This window comes from Chroicocephalus ridibundus, chromosome 2, assembly GCF_963924245.1.
Source record: "Chroicocephalus ridibundus chromosome 2, bChrRid1.1, whole genome shotgun sequence".
In the NCBI taxonomy this organism is placed as follows: Eukaryota; Metazoa; Chordata; class Aves; order Charadriiformes; family Laridae; genus Chroicocephalus; species Chroicocephalus ridibundus.
In genome coordinates this window covers 20,044,880-20,066,881 of record NC_086285.1, presented here as the reverse complement: position 1 = coordinate 20,066,881, position 22,002 = coordinate 20,044,880, and the positions used below count along the sequence as shown (strand labels likewise).

Here is a 22,002-nt window from a genome sequence, read left to right as displayed (position 1 = left end):
CGGATTTAGTGCTGCGTCCCACGGAAGGGTATGGCACTCTTTGGAGGCATTTTCCAGGCCAACCAGAAAGATGGAATAATTACCAGTTGCACAAATCATTAGAGGCCTTCTGTGGTATTCAGAGAATGCTAAAATAGATGGAATAAAGTGGGCCTTGTCCTTTTGCAGCTGCTGAAAGATTGCCAGGAGGCTTACTGAAATGAAATGTAACCCCCCATCCGTCTCTTCTGCAGTTTTAACTTGTAGATTTATGTTGTCAGAGCTGTACATTGTTTTTCATTTTTGATGAGGTTATTTGCTGCTGTTATAATATATTTATATATTTTAGAAGATTTTGGAGGGTTACAAATTGTTGTACTTTTATCAGATGCCAGAAGTTATTAACAATAACTTGCTGCTATTTTACTGTAAAACTAACAAATGTGGGAAGTAATAAATTTTATGTCTGAAATGTCATGTTAGCTGGCTAAACTTCACGTTAGCAATGAAGTGTACATCCACTGCAATGTTCATCAAAGTGCAGTACAGAGTAACTTGCTTCAAAGCAAAACCAGTATGAAGTGAGGCAGAGTGTCAGGGTGACCCCTCTCCCGTCCTTCTGATGTGTTGGGTGGTGTGTTCTGTGTCCTGGGTGCCTGGCGGGAGCTCTAAACTCCTGTCCTTATAGCGCTTATGTAAAAACAGCACTGCTTCCTCAGCTGTGGAGTGCAGGTACAAAAATTCAGGTTTAGGTTATGTTGCCTATGGTCATACAGTACTTAAGTTTGGTAATTGGTAATTAACAGTGACTTAAACCACTTTTTCTCTCAGTGCTGTTTCAGGCAGACACAATTTTGCAATGCCACTTTCAATTTTTGCTGGTTTTCTTTCAAAAGATTATATTCATGTTTCATTAAAAAAACATTTCGGAATGGAGCCCTCTGTGCAATAAAAGTTACACCTTAAACTATACAAAAATTCCCACTTCTGCATTGAAAAAAAAAAAAAGAAAAGAAAGAGGAAAGTGCGAATCACTAGAGAGAAACATGGAATTTTCTAGGCTTGCTTTGTCCATATACGTCTCCTGAAATTGAATAGCTGCATCAGCCAAAACCAGTTTTAGTGGAATTGAAGACTTGGACACAGTCTGCAGGAGTTTTGGTGGTTTTTTTGACCGTGTGTTGTTTGAATGAAGTCAGCAGCAAGTATTGCAGGCTTCTATTTTTTTTTTTCTTTGTTCTTTTTTCTTCTCCCCCCACCCCTTCCTCCTGATTTCCTCTGCTGTTTCCATATGCACCAGAAAGGATGGGTGTCTTCCTGTTCTTCTGCTGGTTACTGTAAACTTGGAAGAAGAGCTGGCCCATTGCACGGGACCCACGGAGGGAGAGGTGGTGGTGAAGTCCACCTGCCACTGTGTGAAGCAGTAACAGTCTCTGTGGTTGCAAAGAAGCACGGTATCACCTGCAGGTGGCTGCTGGGAATAGCTGTGAAGGGGATCTTGAAATGCTTTGATTGATTTTTGGTAGCTATTGAGATTTTTATCTGTCTGCCTTGTGTTGCCATCTACAGCTTCATCTCCAGATCCTGTGATTGTGGGAGATGCAGCCTTAGTTCTTCAAATGTGATAATCCCTTGCCTTTGTCATTATTACAGAAAAACATGAACGTGTGAACTGTGAAAGGTGAAATTTCTGAGATCAAGTGAAAAAAAAAAAAAACCAAACCTCTGACTTTCCTTCTCTAATAATGCTGAGTCATCTTTTCCTTGGGTCATGACTTTTTCCCCCAGTGCTTTGGGTTGGGTTCACTGTTCGAAATCAGTGAACAGCATAAACATGCTGTTGTGTCTGCGTATTTTGTGACTTGGGGACCTGACTCCCTTAATTTTCAGTGAGTAAAGAGCTTTCTATGATGAAACTGCATAATGGGAACTGTTTCTTCCCACTTGATGGGAAAGCATTTTTGTTCCTTCTCATTGTGGTTGTGACTCTAGCAGAGTCTCTGTCAGAAAACAGTTGAGATGTGCAGGAAACGTCCGTTTTGCATTGGATTCATAACTCTGCTTTTAAATGATCTAGTTCAGGTACTATAAAATAATGTAAACGGAAGATAGAATATGATGCATGTTCTATTTTCTATCAAAGGTATTATTACGCAAAGGATAAAATCATCTTCTGTGATACACATCAATTTTGTAGTCTTGCACTGTACGCATGCCAAATCTTAAAGTAAACATTTTGAGGTCTGGTCATAATTTTGTTCACATTCTCAAAATCTATCTGTTGCTTGAACTTTAAGTATGTATTCTGAAATGATGTTTCCTGAAAAATGGTTTCACTTACAAGCTTCCTAATGTGATAAAGAAAGCCCTCGTGTGAGTTTGGAGAGAAACAAAGTGAATCAGTTTGCTGAAAATTGCTCTGGAAATTGCTGTATATGCGATGTAAATATTGTGCAATTCTTGGAACTTTCAATGATCCTGGTCAGAAGATTATCGTATGATTGAAAAGTATCTACTATACTGAAGCTGTTTTTAAAAAAAAAAAAAAAAAAAAAAAAAAAAAAATTTAAGATGTGTATTTCATGTGAAAATGTATCAGTCTTCTAATTACTTCTTGTTGCCTCAGCTCTTCTTAACTTAGGTACTATGAAGCACAAGTATTAAGCAGCATAGCTGTATGTCACAATGTAAAGGACTCTGCTGGTGGTGTGTGTACCGAAGTGAAATGGGGGAGAGCATTTGCCAGTGTTGCCACCTCCCTCCCTTTTTTTTTTTTTTTTCTAAATGCTTTGGTGGGGGTCACTCATAACACATGTTCTGTCTTGCTGGGCCATGGACAACTTCTTGTTAGCCAAATTCCACGATGACGTGCATTGACAAGAGTTCACCATTAGATCTGTCGGTTTCTTACCCAGAACTGATCTTGACCTGATTTCGCTGTGCAATCAATTCATATAAAACCAGATGCCAACAATCTGTATTAACTGTGAATTAAATTCTTATCAAAATGGATTGCCCCAGTTTGCAGTGAAACAAACAGTCCATGTCTCTTGTTCCAAAAAATGTACCATCTGGCTGATAAAGCTGGTTATCCAGAAGTGTTACTAAAAATGTCTGCATGTCTACAGAGGAGCAAATAATTGGCCTTAGGAAGGAAAAAAAAAAAAAATCCTGCTGTTACTTCTGAAAGTTGTGCTGATTGATATGGTGATTTCTTGTCCCAAAATGCCTGAAGATGAGGAGTTATGGCGGGGGGGGGGGAAGTTGTTTATGGGGTGGTATTCTTTCTCCTGCGCATACGAGAAGGGCTGCGTTATGAACCTTGTGTGTGCACTGTACTTTTAGTCCTCTTGCATTCCAGCAATGCTAACTTTTATAACCATAAAACATAATTATGCCTAAGACATGCTTGATACTGTTGTGGGAGCAATTCTGAAGCAAAATGACTATAATAGAGCTGAATGAAGAACTCAGATGGTTTCTCTTAAAATTGCAGGGCAGGTCATGTTCAAAAAAGAATTAAATATTAAACGAGGGGGGAAACACATTGGAGCAGAGCCCAGATTCTAAAAGTAAATTGTTGAAGACTATAACCTGGTTTCCTCAATGAGTATTAATCCAAATTGTGTAGAGCAGATATGATGGTGAGTAATAGTAGTTAAGCTAAGGATCAAGAGTCCAATTTCCTTCACATCTTTCTAGGAAATATAAGACCTAGTGTTGCATAGCAACAGTTGAAGGTATAGCAATATTTGCACTTGAAAATGTTTAGTGCTTTGGGAAACATTAGATGGCTGATGAGATAGGTAGTGAGGAAATGGTATTACTCTCTCTTAGGGTACTGGTTTAAATTCAGTCTTGACTGTAGTGGCTGAAGACCATTAGCATCTGAATAACTAGCTAGAGGTCTGCAAAATGAGTTATTGGTCTCAGTCCAGTTTTCGCAGCACCCATATTCACGTTTCAAAATCTACTCCTGTAATTGGCAATGTTGTTGGTTGAAAGCAAAGCAGATACAAATAGCTGTGGAGGCGGCCACAGAGCTCTTCGCCTCAGAGCACTCTTGCCCCATTGCAGAGGGCTCCCTGCTCTTGTCCTACTGCCAAATTCTACTCTTCCTAGCTTATGACTTTTCTTTACAGCTGTGTGGTAAACTTGAAAGCACATTATTTAAATTTCACAGGATGCTGGTATTTTTTTTTCCATTTTGTGTTAACTGTAACTCTTTTGAATAAAAGATGTTGCCTAGGACTTTTTTCATCTTCTGAGGTCCTCCTAAATTCTTTTACATTTAAATTTTTCAGAATCAAGTGTGAGTTCCTATTTAAGGCAAGAGTTTTCCAGAAATCTGCCACCTCTGTGATACCAGCTTTCAGAAGGTCTGTAGTGTTCTCACCTGGCACACCTGGAAATAGTTGCTCTGAAAACAAAAAGAGCATTGGAAGAAGCAGAGGAGTAAAGCTACTTGGAACCATATGACAAGAATTTGGTAATGGTGTTCCTGTATTGGCTGTTTATTGCTCAAAATTTAGCATCCTCTTGGCAGAACAGCTTGTCAGATGCTCAGTATTGCCTGAGTGCATGCTGTAGCTGCACTAAGGGATGTCCCCGGTAGACTAACTATGAGCAAAAGGCATAAAAACTGGCAGCTAACAACATGTGACAGTCATAAGACTAACTGCTAGATTTTTTTTTTGTGTAAATGTCTAGTTTTACCTTATTTTACTAGTATTTGATAGGGTTTAAAGGAAGCGTGTGTAGTAGAAGATCGCCAGGGTAAGCCCAATGCAATTGAGAAGTGTGGAAGGGCTCGAGGATGTGCTTTACCACATGCAACTTTCACTCTGTGCCAATGCTGACTCTTCTTTTTCTTAATTGCCTGAAGTAAGCTTGGTAATGAACTCAGTAAGGACATTTATAACAAGAGAGAAGACCAGATTTAAGATCTACTGCTCTTTTAATAATCGCCTAAGAAAGTATTCTGTCATTGACTTGGGTTCATTACTTTATTATAGGAGACCTCAGGACACACCTAAATTAAATGAATGACAGATTTACAGGACATCTTAAATTATTTTTTTCTGTAAAAAAAAAAATGCATCTTTGAATCTTAAAGTAATTTTAAAAAGTTGTAGCCATTTCTGGATAAAAAGGATTTATAACTATTCTACTTCTGTTGCTTTTCCTAAAGGTGAGAAATAATGCCTATGACATTTGACTGTTAAGGTAGTACCAGAGGTGAGGAAAGGTGTTTATTAGTCAGGTTACTCATATAAGCAAAGTAAATAAAGGAGAAGACGACCCACTGGACACCGGCTGTGAGGCTAATTCTTGTGTAATTTGGAGTTTTGAAGGTCTTTGGTAGAAAACTTCACCATTCTTGAGCTTTCTTTTATTATCTGGACACTATACCAGCATGTTTAGAAGTTCAGAGATTTCTGCCTGCTCATATGCGAAGGTGAAGAGTAACATTCCCTACTCAAATCTGGAAATGAAGCAGCAGATCCAAAATAGTTTAGAGACTGTACCACCTTGAACATAGTCTCATGAATTTTCCTTATTTTCTCTATGTACTGTACAAACAATGTGCTTGTAAATGTGCTTTATCTAAGTGTTAATTTTAAATCGGTGCATTTAAAATTACATCTAGCAGAAAAGTTTATTTTCCTATCAATAAACTGCTGTTACTTTAAAAGATAGCTCCTTTTTTCACCTCGTGAGAGTCCAATGACACTTCTTAAAATCCTCTCTCCCCTGAATATCTTATATCTCTCACATTTTAAAATCATACAGACACACATGAAGTGTATTTTTCTGGCAGTGCATGAGACTGAATGTGGGACTGGGGGGAGAGGGACTGTGAGTGGAAGCAGGTGGAGTCCTTAGTTTTTCTGTCTTCCTAAGGAATTCTGCAACAGCCTGCTTTAAAATACACGAATGATTGTGAACTTAGTAATATTTTATGGTACTTGGAACCTAAACAACTTACCATGTATTCTTAAGTACCTTATTTTTTTCCAGAGCTTCTAATGTGGCTTTTTTCTTTTGACTATAAAACTTTTTATGGTGCATGGTTTTAAATATACTTTTATTTGTCTATTAAATGTGAGACAAGGCAGTTTTCAGCTGTGATTTTTGTTTAAGAGGGAAGTGATGCCTAAAAAGGAATCTTATAAAATGTTGGAAATTATTTCCCATCCAAAGCACATGCACTTTTTCTTGTGGGGGAAACTTGAGTTTAATCCAAGAGACTGTGGAATTTCTATTACCTTAGTTACGCTTGTATCCACAACAAAACGGTTAACTGTGATCTGCCTTTAAATCTCAGATCTGGTTCAGTTTTCCTTTTTGTCTCAGGACCGTTCATATGAAAACTGGAAATGGAAAGGAGCATACCTCATACACACAGTTAGGGCTGGCATCAGCACGTGAATGCTGAAAGGAATACCTTTTATCACGTCTGTGGTTTTGCTTAAAATGTATTAAGCTCTGCAACTTCTTTGGCTTTAGCGGGAATTCTGGATGCCCCATGTATCTGGAAAAGTAGTCACATTCGCATAGATTCCTAAACACAGTTTTGATTTAAGTACTTATTCTAGGCACCTTTTGGGCCTGACTTCTAAGTAAACTAGATCCAAAAAGAACCTGAATATGCTGTATGCAAGTACAGTAGCTTGTATACAAAGCTAATAGAAGTTAGTGCACAAATTACTTTTTTTTGCTTTTAACCTTGGCTGAAGAAATTTGCTAGTGCTTCTTGACATATACAATAAAAATTGTTAGAAATATATGCAAAAACTTGGACAAATTCATAAACCACTTTGTTTCTTGGCTGCTGCTGTACTTCAGTTGTGTTTTCATAAAGTGCCCTAACTTTGAATTAATTTTTGGATGAAGCTGTTTTAAGGCAAGTTTTGTAGGTTTCATGTGTTTTCACCTTTTTCAATCAATTTTGTACCAGCAGTTCTTGTTCAGTGTATACCAGCTCTGATCTCATGCCTTTATATATATGTACACGCACATATATACAAACTTGACCTAACTTTTATTAAAACTCAGCTAAACTTTTATGTATAAAAAAACCTTAACTCTAGTTCTGTTATTTGCAAGGAGAATTTGGCTGTGCATCAGTGTATCTGTAGTTGGCTTTCCCGTATTGCCCAGTTCTTAAATAGGTGACCATAGGTCTTCTGAATTTACAGAATAAAAGGAAGATGATATTTTCATTGGAATGAGCTACTTCTAAAAAACAAACACACACAACCCCCCACACTTCTTAGCTCATTAAGCCTGTTTGTGAGATTTAGCATAAAAATAATGGTTTTCTGTTTTATTTGATCTGTTTTAAAGAAATAGGTAAAAAGAGATGATAGCTATCCCTTTTTCATTTTGTTTGAGTTGTCATATGATTCTATCACAGAAAAGAAAAAAAATCTATTTCTTTTGCTTTGAAATATGTGCTCGTGTTGTTTTTGAAAGATTTGACATTAAATCACGGAATCACGTAATTTCAGAGTTGGAAGGACCTCTAGAGATCATCTAATCCAACTCCCCTGCCAAAACAGGATTGCCTAGAGCACATTACTCAGGACTGCATCCAGGTAGGTCTTGAAAGTCTCCAGAGAAGGGGACTCCACAACCTCCCTGGGCAGCCTGTTCCAGTGCTCTGTCGCCCTCACCGTAACAAGTTCTTTCTCATGTTTGTTCGGAACTTCCTATGTTCCAGCTTGTGCCCGTTACCCCTCGTCCTATTACTGGGAACCACTGAAAAGAGTCTGGCTCCATCCTCCTTAAACCCACCCTTTAGACGCTTGTAAACATTAATAAGGTCCCCCCTCAGCCCTCTCTTCTCCAGTCTAGGGAGTCCCAGCTCTCTCAGCCTTTCCCCGTATGGGAGATGCTCCAATCCCTCAATCATCCTTGTTGCCCTACGCTGGACTCTCTCCAGTAGTTCCCTGTCTCTCTTGAACCAGGGAGCCCAGAACTGGACACAATATTCCAGTTGTGGTCTCACTGGTGCCGAGTACAGGGGGAGAATGGCCTCCCTTGGCCTGCCGGCCACACTCTTCCCTATGCAGCCCAGAATTCCATTGCCCTTCTTGGCGACAAGGGCACATTGCTTGCTCATGGATAATTTACTGTCTGCCAAGACCCCCAGATCCTCTTCTTCAGAGCTGCTTTCCAGCAGGTCCACCCCTAACCTACACTGGTGCCTGACATTCTTCCTCCACAGGTGCAGGACCCTACACTTGTCCTTGTTGAACCTCATTAGGTTCTTCTCTGCCCAGCTCTCCAGCCTGTCTGGGTGACGCTCGATGGCAGTACGGCCCTCTGGGGTGTCAGCCACCCCACCCAGTTTGGCATCACAGCGAACTTGCTGAGGATACACTCTGTCCCCTCGTCCAGGTCGTTGATGAATACGTTAAACAATACTGGTCCAAGTATTGACCCCTGGGGGACACCACTGGTTACAGGCCTCCAACTCGACCCTGCTCCATTAATCACAACCCTCTGAGTCCTGTCACACAGCCAGCTCTCAGTCCACCTCACTGTCCCCTCGTCTAGTCCACACTTCCTCAGTTTCCTAAGGAGGATGTTATGAGAGATGCACGTCTATCAGATGAAAAATACATTTAATCTGTTTGTTTATGTAGAAGATTCATATAAATGAAGCCATACTCTCAGAAAGCTCCTAAGATAAAATATGGTTTTCTTGGTGTACAATTTCTGTTAATAATTAGCTTAAGAAGCCCTCAGCCTCTCCTAAAAACCCCCAGACAACAAAAACAAACAGGAATTTGTATCTAATTTTGTTGATCTTTAGCTCATTATACAGGTTATCTTTCATTAAGGTCTTGTTAATGAGAGACATAAAGACCTTGCTAAACTATGGCCAATATTTTAGGGCCCAGCACTGCAAAAGCAGAAGGATGCTTTGGTGTACTGTATTTCCATTGTAAATTAAAGCGTTTGTGGGACACAGGGAAGCATTTTTAATTTCATGCATATGAAGTAGTCTGTACAAAACATGCTGATGAAAGCATTGTAACATATTCTGAAATATTCTTGGTGATACATCTCTTGATGCTTCATATCTGATATTTTCTTGAACTATTGAAATGAATGAAGTGCAGAGTATGGAAAAGCTTTGCATGAGGGAGTTTTAGGACCAAAAATATGCACTCGTGAGCTCTCAGTTTTGTTTCTCAGCATTGGTCTACCTGTGTTCTTGAGGAAGTGTCTGCCACCAATTCGGAGACTGCAGCTGTGGGGGTTGTACGTAGATACATACGTACAGGTGAGGCTGTTACTGTGACAGTTTAGCTAGGATTGTGCTTCTAAGAACATCTTCCTCAAAATGAGCTGGACATTTTCAGCGCTGTGCTGCGTGTGGTTTTTCATAGAATCATAGAATCTTCATGGTTGGAAAGGACCTTTTGAGATTGAGTCCAACCAGACAACCTACAATCTCTGCCACTAAAGCATGCCCTGAAGTGCCACATCTAGACATTTCTTAAACACCTCTAGGGATGGTGACTCAACCACCTCCCTGGGCAGGCTGTTCCAGTGCCTGACCACTCTTTCAGTAAAGTCATTCTTCCTAATATCTAATCTAAACCTCCCCTGCCGCAACTTCAGACGATTAAGACCATTTTGATCTTGCCCTTCTCTGAAGAACCAAAGAAAGAGGGATGACTGAGAAAAGAAACCTCACTTTGAAGACTACAGGATCCTACAGTTTGTTCTGCCAGTTCCCTGGGGGTGCAAAAGCAGGTAAAATAGCGTGTAAGGCTACTACATAGTGATCTGGGTCTGTACTGCCCTCCGACATCTGGGTTGTGCTCGTTCTCCAATGCTGTGGTGATCAGAGGTGGCGTTTTGAGTCTGCATGAGAGCAAACCTTCCCTGGGAACCAAACCTGTTTCCAAAGTTGGGCCTGGATGTGTGTTCGTTGAAGCGTGGTGCCACCTGCCATCTGGGCTCCTGTGTCCGGGTCTGCTTTCGGGATAGGTTTTGATGAATGCGAATAAGAGGGTATTATTGATATTTTGGAGTCCTTGAGCATTATAGGCAGCTTAACAGAAACAAGCAAAATCTTTGAGGACCTTCCAGGGCCCAGTCTTACTATGAAACCTGAGGGAAGGACTTCCCCATGTGAACTGGTAGGACGTCACACTGTCCACGGCTTTATTACCAGGGCTTGATGTTCTGTGGGACTTGGCAGGCAATTGACAACACACACCAGAAAGCTGAAAAATCCCCAGCATAAACTCCTGAGGCAAGCGGTAGGCAGGGTGTCAGACTGACTGACTGATTGCTGAAAGGAAGCGAGTAGGTGCCTGTTTCCAAACAGCAGGGCCGTATAAATGGCAGCGTGCGGGGAAGTCAGTCAGCGGGAGGATAAAGGGCTGCAAGTAGAAAAATTGGCAGATGGAGAGAAATAGAGATGTATTAGAAACGTGTAGAGGAAGGAACTTCCTGCTTTTGGGGAGGTGTTGGGAAGGGTTGGCACCAACAGGAGGAGATGGTGGTGAGGAGGATGGATGGGCCCTCGTGGATCCAGGTGTGCTGAGATTCTTTGGTCTGAGTATGCTGACCTTTACAGGCTGCACACCTGAACTTCTGATGTTTATATTTCCTCCTGTCCTTCAGCATGGTGTTCTTCATCCCGCGGCGCTGGGTCATGCCTCTATGGCTTCTTGCCGTAGTTTTCCTTCTGGTTGCAGTTAGCTGCAAAGCAGTTCTTCGGCTGGATGGCCCGGGCTGGTGTACCCTGCTTAACTTGCTCTAGCTTCCTCTCCTTGGCTGGGTGCTGCTTGGCATAGCGTTTGCGCTCTCCCCCAGTGTGACTGCACAGATGCTGATTTTTGGGCAGATCTTCTGCCTGACCCTCTTGGTTTCCACTCTTACTTAAATTAAGATATATAAAAAAAAAACGGGAAAAACACTAAATTTTTACTAAAATGATAAATGAGTTTTAAAGAGAAATTTGATCTCTGTGAAGTGAATTCCTATCTCTGTGGACGATATCAGAAGACGACTGCTGTGTGACTGTAGGCAGGACTCATCCCACCCACTGAAGAAGCGGGGCAGAAGCACTCACGTGGTGCAGAGGCTGGTGGTTTTGTCATTACTCTGACCTCTGCTGTCAGTGGCTGCCTTCAAATGAGTGTTGTGTTACCAGATGTCGCAAATAATTAACTGTCTATAACAAACTTCTTGTGGGATTCATAGGAGCACCTGCTTTATTTGAGTGCTGCAGGTGCAGGAGGGGGTACGGGAATGGCGGAGGGAGATGGCATGATCCAGGATGCTGCTAATGAGTTGAATGAAGCTGCTCCCTGCTTCCTTACGTTGATCAAAAACTTCCATCATCGCGTAGCTCTGGAGCACTCTGTGAGGATTTCTTCTTTTAAACTTTAATTTGCATTTTTGTGAGCAACTAATCATGTCACAAAACCTGAGAAAATTAGAAACTTTTTGCACTTTCTTCAGATGCTTTGCAAAGAAGTCAGTAAATGCTCATGAAGATGGATCTTGTGGAAACATAGTTAGGCCAAGCATGAGGCATCATAGGGTGGAGAAACCTTTCCAGGCCAAACAATTGCTAACAATGGATTTAATTTTCCAGGGTTAAAAAGAACAAGCTTAAATTTAGAAAGAAGCTGATCAGTGCGTATGTTTATGCTTAGTTTTCTGATATCAATACTCTAGTTCAAAGCCAGTGGAATTATGTATATTGATACGTGTCTGCAGTGTTCAGTTCTGTTTAAAGATGGGTTGCAAAGGCTTTCTGGAGGAAAAAAGAAATTATGTATTTTCTAAAGACGAGGTGCTTGAACAGCTTGTGAGGGAAGTCCTATGGGTGGCTGGTTTATTTTATTTTCTTTTTTTCACAATTGGAGATCCATGGTGAAGGTGGAGCTCAGGGCTGTGTTTGGAGGAACGTGGTATGTTCCAGGCACCGACACAGGAGGCAGAATGGCAGAGCAGCCGCTGCCAGCGGCTCCGGAGCAGCTGGTTGTGTCGGCTGTGCCAGGTGAACGGAGCTGGTTATATTCATGCCCAGCGAGGTCCTGAGAAGCTCTGGACCGTGCCTTAAATTTGATAGTATTTCCACGGAGAAGGGCAAAGGATGAACCATTTCAAATGAGATTTGGCACTAAGTAATGTCTTTGAGACGTGGCAGCACAATACCACTTAATTTGCAGATGAAGGGCCAGCTACTCTCTCCAGGCTGAAACCGAGTTTCTGCTGACGCCGGCTGCCGTTGTGATCATGGAACAAATTGCTTAATTTACTAACTCAGAAACGTCTGCCTCGGCTGGAGTTTTTTTTTCTTTTCCTGTGTCTTTCAGTCTTTGAGTTGCTGAGTCGACCGCCCTGAACAAGAGCGGAGCACACCCTACAGCTGGAGGGCCGAGGCACCACAAATAATTATTTCCATCACTTTGCACGCAGAACAGTTTGCTTTCCTTCAGGATGTTGTTTGCCTGTGACTTGAAAAATCATTAAAACTCTCATTTAGAAACTTACGGGCTTTCAGTTCATCCTAATATATATGCTGTATTACATGCACTGAGTGCTTTTTGTTTATTTTATTTTTTTTTTAAATATTGAGTACTGTTTCCTGCTCCCTTCAGAGCTGTGTGTATGCACATGGCTTTAGCACTTGATCTTTTTCTGATGTTCAGTAATTTTTACTATGGTAGTAGTTTTACTGAGTACTAAGTACTTAGTCCTCGTGTTTCCTTATTTCAGTCTAGCTACGAGCGCTTCTGTCAGTGTTGCAAATAGGTGTATGTGCGCGCGCTCTCTCCCTCTTTTTTTTTTTTTTTAAGGTAAATGTGTTTTTTTTTAAGGAACTTTACTTTCCTCAGTAGTAGCTTGATGAGATAAAATGTATTTTAACTCACCAAGGTCATATTTTATCTTATTTGAAACTGCTGTTCTAGTAGTCATAGAATCATATAAATCATTGCAAACTTTACTAAATATTTGTATTTACGCTGCTGAAAAGGTTTTTACCTAATGTTTAACTTCAGTTTCTTCCTGTGAATGGGGGAACACATTTGTGACACCGGTTTTCCGTGTTATTGTTGAAAATAAATATGACTGGTTACTGTCCTGTCTTTCCATAGATCTGAACCATGATTTCATTTTAGTTGTTATTCTAGGAGGGAATATAATAAGTTTAAAATTACTTGGAACATTTCTGTGAGGTTTCTTGTTCCCTTTCTCTTTGTAAGATTTCCGGGGACCTTTAAAGTGTTGGAGCAAACACCCTGTCACAGCATTTTCTGAGTAAAAAGGCTGGACTTTATTAAAGAAAATAGAACTGTGACAGTTTGATTAATGAGAGACAATAAATAACATCTTTTTTTTTTAGTCCTGGGAGAGTTGATGGTTTCATTCTTTTTTCGATTGGTACTTGTTATTATCTGGCCAGTACTATAGGCTCCTATTTATGAAGCTACATCACCAGGAAACAGCAGGACGCTTGTACCCGCTGATGGTAATTTCCCAAGGAGTGTAAATTGGAAACCACTCAACTGTTACCGGCACAAGACTGCCTGGCATGTCGCTCGTGGAGTTTCAGAGATACAAGCAGGCGCTAGGAGGGTACAGGTTGGTTTGGAGCTTAATTTGAAAATAAATATTCTGTGTCAACTGAAGTGTTTATGTTTTAGCCCAATGTAAAAGGGAGAATTTGATTACAGGGAATTAATTATTGATATTGGCACTTGAATGTGTTCACTATTTAAATTAAAAAAATTGGGGGTGGTATTGATTGTTCATTATCCTTGCACAGATCCCCTGAAAGAGCTAGGAAGTAAAAGCACCATTGACTAGGATTCATTTCTGCATGTAATTTCCTTCTGCATTTGCTGAAGGAAATCCAATGGAGATAGCAAGTCTGGTTTTTATGAGTAAATTTTATTCACATACTAATTTTTGTAAATTTATTCACATACTGACTTTTGTAAATTAAGGACACTTTAAAATGTCTGTGCAGGTAAATTGCTGTCCATTAAATGGTGATTTAAATTTTTTTTCTGTACAGTTTTCCCATGTATTATATGCTTTTCTGTGTACACTGGAAGTACCTTTGTTCCAGGTGGCATGTTCCACCCTAGATTACAGCAAAATAACTTCTTCCAAGCACAGGCTGCAACCCTGTGCCTGCTCCCCTCCACACTTGGATCTTCCCCAAGGAAAGTTATTTTGGAAGTGTGGCTCTGTGACTTTGCTGGTGGATGTTGATGGGGCAGAGAGAGAAAAGTAAGCTTCTAGTACTACAAAAAAGGCTTCTAGAACGTCCTTCAGGATGCGCAGGTGAGTAAGAGAATCATCTGTAATCCTCCTTTCTCTATTGGGAAAACAATAAGCAAACTGAGTAACATCCTGCCGTGAAGTCATTCATTCTGACTCCTTACAAAAAATTTCTGACGTACTTATTAGCAGTTCAGGTTTGGGTCTAAGCATGTGTTGGTGAGTCAGTGTAAACCTGTTAACAACAGTTAATTACTTATGTTTTCTGCAACCTTACAAGATCTATGTAGTGCCATGTAATTTAGTTGCCATAATTGTGCTAAATTTCTTGACATTCTCTGTCATAAGACTTTTCATCAAACAGAGAGACAACCAGCATTTTGCTAATGAACTTTTGAACCTTTGCTAAGACAAGATGTGCGAAAAACACGAACAAGGTAGAGACAAATTTATGAGTTGGTAGGCGCCAGCAGTCTAATATGGGAGCACAATAGGAAAACACCCCACAAGGAAGAGCAGTAAATTCAAAGTTTGAAATCTAGCCAAATGTTTGAAGGCACACTACTGAGAACAAAAAGGGTAAATATTACAATTTTTTTTTTTTTTAAAAAAGGTTAACATTACTTGGAACATGAATAGTTGATAAATACACAAGAGACCCATGGTATAGTTGGTGAGATGCCTGTGTAATGGATCGGTAAAACTGAGGTGGAAACTGCTGGGAACTTGAGAATATTGTTGGGGTAATATTTTTAGCTGCTGATCTGTGTTAAGAAGCATGAATTTGATTTTTTTCTGTAATAAAGATTGGAGTAGTAAATCCTTTCTCTATTTGGTGAGGAGGGAGAGGTGGGGTGGAGGGAGCCGCCTGCAACAAGTTCCAGTGAAAAAGAGGGAGACGTCTTGTAGAATTGCAAGTCTTTAAATAGTTGTATCGGTACAGAAAATTAATTTGTCCTCTCTTTCCCTAATGCTTTAAACTCCATTTGTATTTACTTTCATGGCATGTCCTGTTGGAATTTGGGCACTCGTGTATGCAGAGTTGCAGCTTCTGCCCTCAGCTGGTTCTACGTGGTCTGGATGCATCCAGGCATCCCAGTGCTTTCCGCACTTCTCAAGAGTAACTGTGAAGATGTGAAGAGATCTCTTTCACTTGTAGTCAGTAGCAAGACTTCCAGGATGACTTACTGGGGTGTTATAGGAAAAACTTGAAGGAAATAGTGGATTTTTCATTTTACTTGGGCTTGTCCATGCTGGGAGTTCCTTCCTGGCTCCTGGATCGGTGGTGGAGAGCTGGGGCTTTCCGCAACGTTCAGCCACTACTGTTCACAGCTGTGTTTCTTTGTTATGGTGAGTACAACTCAGAGTAAGAGAAAGTCTAGCTCGTATCATGCAGGAGAGATTTCTTAGACCATTTACACTTTTTAATATTTAACAAAGTCTCTCTCTTGGTCTACTAGAAATAAGGGTCTTATATCAGAGTAGTGTCATAGGACCTTATGAATGTCATTTTTCTCAGGTAACAGGAAAAGCGTGAAATGTCAAGCAGTTTAAAAACTTTGAGCTGAAACACTGTGTGTCTTATCTTGTAATAGATATATGCACCTTTATAGTAGCAGCAGTTCTGCACAGAAGCAGCGTTTCTTTTTTCCTGCTCTCTCAAGTACCCCCTGCCTTATGCATGGCTTTTTTATTGACTCTGGTTGTCGTTCTCTCCCATCCCACATTGTGTTTTGCTTATTATTTCAGTGATTTGTAACTAACATACCAGAAGTGATGGAAATGCAATGATAGGCCCAGCAAACAAAAGGCTGCTGGGAGGTGTGTGGCACAGATTAGGCTTTCTTTCAGGCAAGGCCCAGAATAAAATTTTTAGTCCAAACTTCTCATAATTTGGACGCCTTTTTAGTGCGATTAAGGGGAGATTACAATTTTCTAAAAGCAGAACTGGAGCAAATTGATACTGTCAAACAACTCAAACTTCCTTATTCTCATGTGTAATTTTCCTTCTGTCTCCTAAAATATTAATTTTGGGCCTTGAATAAATAATTAAGACAAAGAACAATCTTTCTGTCTTAGCTGAATGTCAGGGTGGGGTTCATTCTCTGCTGAAATACAGTAACAATCACTGCAAAACAACTGGCTGCATGAAAGCAGGCACCAAAGATGATATTTTACCTCAGAAGCATCCCACCCTGGGCTTTCTTGGAGAACTTCAGCCATTCCCACCTGTCTGTTTAAAAGCCTGATTTTTTTTTAGTCTTGTCTGAAAGTAAACTAGTCAACTTCAGGTATAAGGAAAACGAGCTTGAACTCTGAGGGAGCTCGTTTTGGGGCTCTCTGTGGCCTTTATTGGCTCTCTTCTGTACCGTGCTGAGCTGGGTTGAATGTCTCCACTTAACTGCTGTGGTGGAAAACCACCAGTGTCCTAGATAATTGCAAAGTTCATCGGTTGGAGCTCTTGTTTCAGGAAGGTAACAGGCAGCAAGTGCTCTGGCTTTTGAGTATATCCCAGGGTTTTTTCTCGATTTACTGTGAATTCCAGGGTTTGAGCCTGGAGGTGACAGGGTACGAATCATAGTGGTCATGCCTGTGTGTCCAAGCAGTCACAATCTTCTTGTTAATGATGGGTGGAAAGCAGAAACTCGCTGCTGTTCTTTAATCATCCAGAATTGGAGAATCCAACCAGACCTTCATATCGCTAAAACAGATAATAAAATGATAGTTACCATTTGTCATGGGGCCTTGTAAGAGGTTCAGCCAAATCTTTTGGCAGCTTCCCCAAGCTTATTGAGATGTGGGTTTGGGTAAGTAATGAGGCCATTAAAACAGCTGGCTCTAGTAAATAGCCTTGGATTGAGTTCTCACAAGTTAAAATGAATGGAAAGATAAGTACAAACATGCATGTAAGTAAGGTTTGGGGTTTGGAAAGGACAGACTACATTAATCTGATGCCTTGGTTTATCTAAGTCTGGTGGGCTGTGCTGTTCGAATATAGAAGTGGCTTGAATATAGAAGTCTCTTTTTTTATCTTTCCCCCCCCCTCTCAAATTAGAAATAGCACATATCTGGAATGCATATCTGAAGCCAAGGGAGACATTTTGGAGCACAAAGCATTGTATTTGAGTGACATTTTAAAATAGAAATGAAAAAGAACATCTCTTAAAAAAATATTGGGGGTAGCTTTGTAATGAGAGCGTCAAGGGCAAAAAATATAAGTGCTTGTAATATGGAATTCAGCAAATAAATTAAAAAGAGCTAAATATGGTGCTGGAGATAAACAGGGTACTGGGCTTGCTTAGTGCGTTGTTCTTTATCCAGTTGCCATAATTGTCTTGGTGCTTGGGCACTCCCGAGGCTTGCCCAGGCATCAGCAAAGCAAATCACATAATGACATACACTTTTGTGTTAACTCAGACTGGAATTGGTCCTGTAGGCTATGCTTGGATGAGTAAGCAGGACCAGGACATAGGTGTGAACACCAGCAGCACTGGTTAGGGCTCACTACGGCCTGGAACAACCAGCACTAGCCCCTGTGGCTGACCAGCTGTTTCCAGTCAGCAAGAGGTCAACCTGTTTGGGAGATAAAGGGGCCAGATCTGTAGGTGCAAGGTTCCACCAGCTTCAGCGACAGCAGAAGGCACCTGCCCCAAGCTAGTGCAGAGAGAATGGACTTAGAGTGGAGCTACTGGTTGGGTCAGGTCTGCTGATGTGATGCGCTTAAGTGCCCTAGTCTAATGGTGAACACAGTCTGCTGATGTTTCCGTTCTGTGTCAGTCATATTCCTGTGGATGTGGTTTTCTCTTGATGTATACAAGAATTAATTGAGACCATGATTTTTATTAGCATTAATTGATTTTTATTTGTCTGTATCTTCTCATAACACATTGTGAGTAGTCTGATGGTAGAGGAAGAAGGAAATGCTGTAGCATAGTATTTTGAGGTAATGAAATCCTTTATAGAGTAACATATGTAATATTAAAAAAAACCCTCGTTTTTTAATACTTCTGTCTACAGCTCTATTTAGTCTGCTCCTCGCATTCTGTTCTTACGCTTCTCCTCCCCTCTCCTGGCTGTCTCTTCCCTCCCAGTCACTGAATCTCCTATGTATCACGTAATCACTGTAATAATCTCTTTTATTGTTCTCAGAGTGTCCTTGACCTCTTATCTGAAAATCTATTCACCTGGGAGTCCCATGTTCTCTAATGCTGCTCAGGTGCCAGTTGAGTGTTTGTTCTGGGTTCCAGGTTGTCCTCTGCTTTTGTTCAAGCCATGGTGCCAGGGTTTGGCCCTAGAAGATGCTGTTCCCACTACATGGCATTAAAAGCAGTTGTGTTTAAAAGCAGACCGTAGGTTACCCTGTGAGGCCAGTCTACCTCTCGTGGGGTTTTTTTAATACATGATTTTTTAAAAATAGAAATGCATCCACTTTGTTTTTTTCATAGGCAAACTACTGTCCATTTTTTCAGGGATAATCGTGATTAACTGAAGCTAAAGGACCAGTGGTCACACAGGCAGCGTTCACCCTGGAAACCTTCCTGTAGATGGAATAACAAATTTGCTGTAATTGATGTCCCTGTGAAGGACAGTAAGAGTCAGGGACGCAGGGACATAGGAGAAGCCCTTTAGAGGGCTTTGGCTTTGATAGAAGCAAGGACAAGCTAAACTTGGTATATGGTGTAGAGCACCACAGTGGAGGGTAAAATTAGTGGTTGCTGTTCCTGAATATCCCTGTTAGTACGCTTTATAACAGGAGTGGCAGCTCCCTCTCTGCTGTAACCCACTCATGGGTGGCCTTTTAGGACGCTCCTCTTGGGGGTGGTTTTGGTACCATCACGGCTGTCTGGGATTGACTACCTTACATCAGCCCCCTCCTGAGGTAGCTATGGGTGATGCCTGCAGTAATGCAAAACCAGTTTATTAAGAAATGGCTTTTTTGCCCCTCCCTCCTCCTTTCTTCCCCCTTCTTTGAAAATTACTTGTATAATGATTTATGAGAGTATGATGTAAACTCTTCCCACGGGGCTTCTGTTAGTGGGATAAGCAAGTAGCTTGTGTTTTCCTCTCGGCTACCTGTTTTACAATAGTTAATTCCAAAAATGTATAAAGTCACAAACTCCAGATAGTTGTTGGTAAGAACTCCTGATAAATTAATTCTGTGCATCTGCTGCCAGATAGTCTGGCTCCGTAAGTATAGCTGTCTTGTATATGGACTTTTAAAAATAAAGCTGAATGACCTCTTCATTTGAGCCTGTAACTGACTTGCTTGGCATTGAGTTATAAAGTAATAGTGAAATACCCTCAACTGTAGCTCCCGAGTAATTCCAAAATATAAAGCTGTTATCAGATTCCCAAGGAACTGCTCACTACGGCTGGGCGCCTCGCTGGGGAAGCTGCAAGGAAAGATGTGACCCTCTGAGGAAGGAAAAAGCAGAGCTCAGAAGACACTCAAGATAGAGTTGGGAAATGAAGGGAAATAGGAGAGGAAGAGGAAGAGTTCCACCCGAAAAAAAAAAACAAAACGCAATGAATAGGAGCAGGAACAGGAGAGGGATACTGTGAGAATGACTTTCTTCCATAGAAAGAAGTGGTGAATTAGTTTAATTGCAAGGGAATATTTCCTAACAATCATCAAAAAAAAAGAAAAAGTTGGGAAAACATTCTACCAGCATCATAAGTATACGGTAATGATATTTTCTTGTGTTTTTATAATAGAAAATAGTTAAATGTATATGTAATTCACACACTCAATTCAGTATTGTCTCTGCGCTTTCAAGTTTGGAAGGAATGACTATAGTTTGTCACCATTCAGAGGTAATGTAATGCATTGTCAGTCTTATGTAGTAGTCTATCAGTGACCCTAATTTTGTTTCATGTTTTCAGTGTGGTAAAATAGAAATATCCAGCCTTCGATTTTTGAAAGTTTTATTTTCTTTTGTCACCTTTAAGTTTTATTTAATTGAATGTTTTTTCTTCTTCTGACCTTTTTTACCGTACTCTCATTTTTGTTTGTGGAGTGGGGGAGACAGTACTTCTTAAAAAAGTGTGCGTGTTCCAACATTCATTTTATATTGTATTGTTACTTGTATTACACAAGTCACTTGGATTTACCACTTTTTGTTTAAAGTTTGATGCAGTCTTTATGAGATAATTATTCTTTTTTGGGGTCTTAAATAGTAACTAATATCCTACTTGGTAAGGGTTGAACAGAAGTTTTAAAATATGTATTTCCTTCTCACAGCACACATATCTTTCCATTTGCTTTCAGTGTGTGTTTTTATTGGATACAGTTCTGCCTCTTCCCTTTCTTTTTTTTCTTCCTCTCTCTCCTGGTCCTTTTACTTGGTGATTGCTGGCTGTCTTCTGAGCAATGCTATCTTCTGGCTATCTTTTCATCCCCAGGTAGTTACTTCTTCCTTTTCAATTTCCTTGTGATTTTAACTTTACATCTGGAATACAGGAGAGATTAAATGATACACTTTCTGGGAGAATTGAGAAATTGGGATTTTTGAATGGTAAAATGCCTGTGAGGCTGCGGGCTAATCTCTCGTGAGAGAATGGAAGTTTGGTATCTCCACACACTTATCTTTCATTGGAAAAAATGTTGTTTGTTAGCCATCCATGGGCAGGAGGGGAACCTGGTGGCAGCAAGTCAGTCTAGTCGAATGGGAGCTTCCTGCAGCTGCAGCTTTCAGGGTGGGCTATCCTCCTAACCGCCTGTAATTCAGAAGTTGGCTGTAATAGGTGAAGCTGAATTAAAAACAAAACAAAACAAAAAAACCCAAACAACAATCCTCCCCATCTTATTTGAAGCTATTAGGCTTTTACTTCGTTTGCCTGATTGTGGGGGGAGCCTCAAAATGTCTTGGAAAGCAATATAGCTGCTATATTGCTATATCCATGTGTGGGGCTCTCCCCAGCGAAAGAGCCTGGCTCGGGTCTGTTGGGCTTTCCCTGCCACCCCGGAGAGGGAGAGCTTTCTCCTTGTCACCCCTGAAAGGTCTCCACGTCCTCTCTGCTTCACTGGTCCTGTCCGCTCCCTTCCCTCTTTCACCAGATTTTGTATTTCAGCCGTGGCCCACGTGGACTTTTCAGTTTCTCCCTGTGCTGTAGAACATGCTCGGTAGTGTTTTGTGGCGTAGTATTTTGTGCCACTTTTAATTTATTCAGTTGTTTCTGATTATTAGTCAGTGGGGAATGACTCTGTTTCTGCTTTAGATCATGTGTGCTTGCTTCAAATTTTTTCAACAGCGTATAGACTTAACATGCTATTCAGCGCTGAAAATTGCCTAAAAATGTCAGTAGGATTTAATGGTTGTTGTGCCTTAACGGTTTCTATTTTAATATGTGCCTAGGTTAAAAATAAGTGAGGATTATGATTTTTCTCTTTTATAATACTATTATTTATTCCACTTTTAACAAACTCATTCAATGATCCAAGAGTCAAGCGGAGTTAATTCCTTCTCACTCAATAATGCAAACTTTTCTGAAGAAATTATGTCTCAATTAGCAATTGTATTCTACCCGAGCCTTATCAAGTCCTCAGCGATAACTGTGTAGATCATCTGAGTCTAATTCTTACAAAAGAATAAGTGTTGACATTTGCGTAGCAGTTCTGACAATTAATTTCCTCCCCCCTTCCCCAGCTCATGCCGTCATGGCTCTGGGGAGAGGGATGGAGCACTGTGCCATGCTGAAACGGCCAAGGGCCCGAGAAAGCTGAATGTGTCACGTCAGGTCCCCAGAAGA

The 22,002-nt window shown here is 40.7% G+C and overlaps 1 protein-coding gene across 3 annotated transcripts in view; it reads left to right on the top strand.

Annotated features, from left to right (window-relative positions):
- Nucleotides 1-22,002, top strand: part of KIAA1217 (KIAA1217 ortholog) — a 371,004-nt gene that overhangs the window by 31,170 nt on the left and 317,832 nt on the right. The window contains exon 1 of one of the 3 annotated variants that reach the window (XM_063324656.1): nt 4,358-4,468. The exons of the other annotated variants lie outside the window; for them this stretch is intronic. The gene's annotated coding sequence lies outside the window, so the exon portion shown is untranslated. Of the gene's footprint in view, nt 1-4,357; nt 4,469-22,002 lie in introns of those variants that run through there. 3 annotated transcript variants of the gene reach the window in all.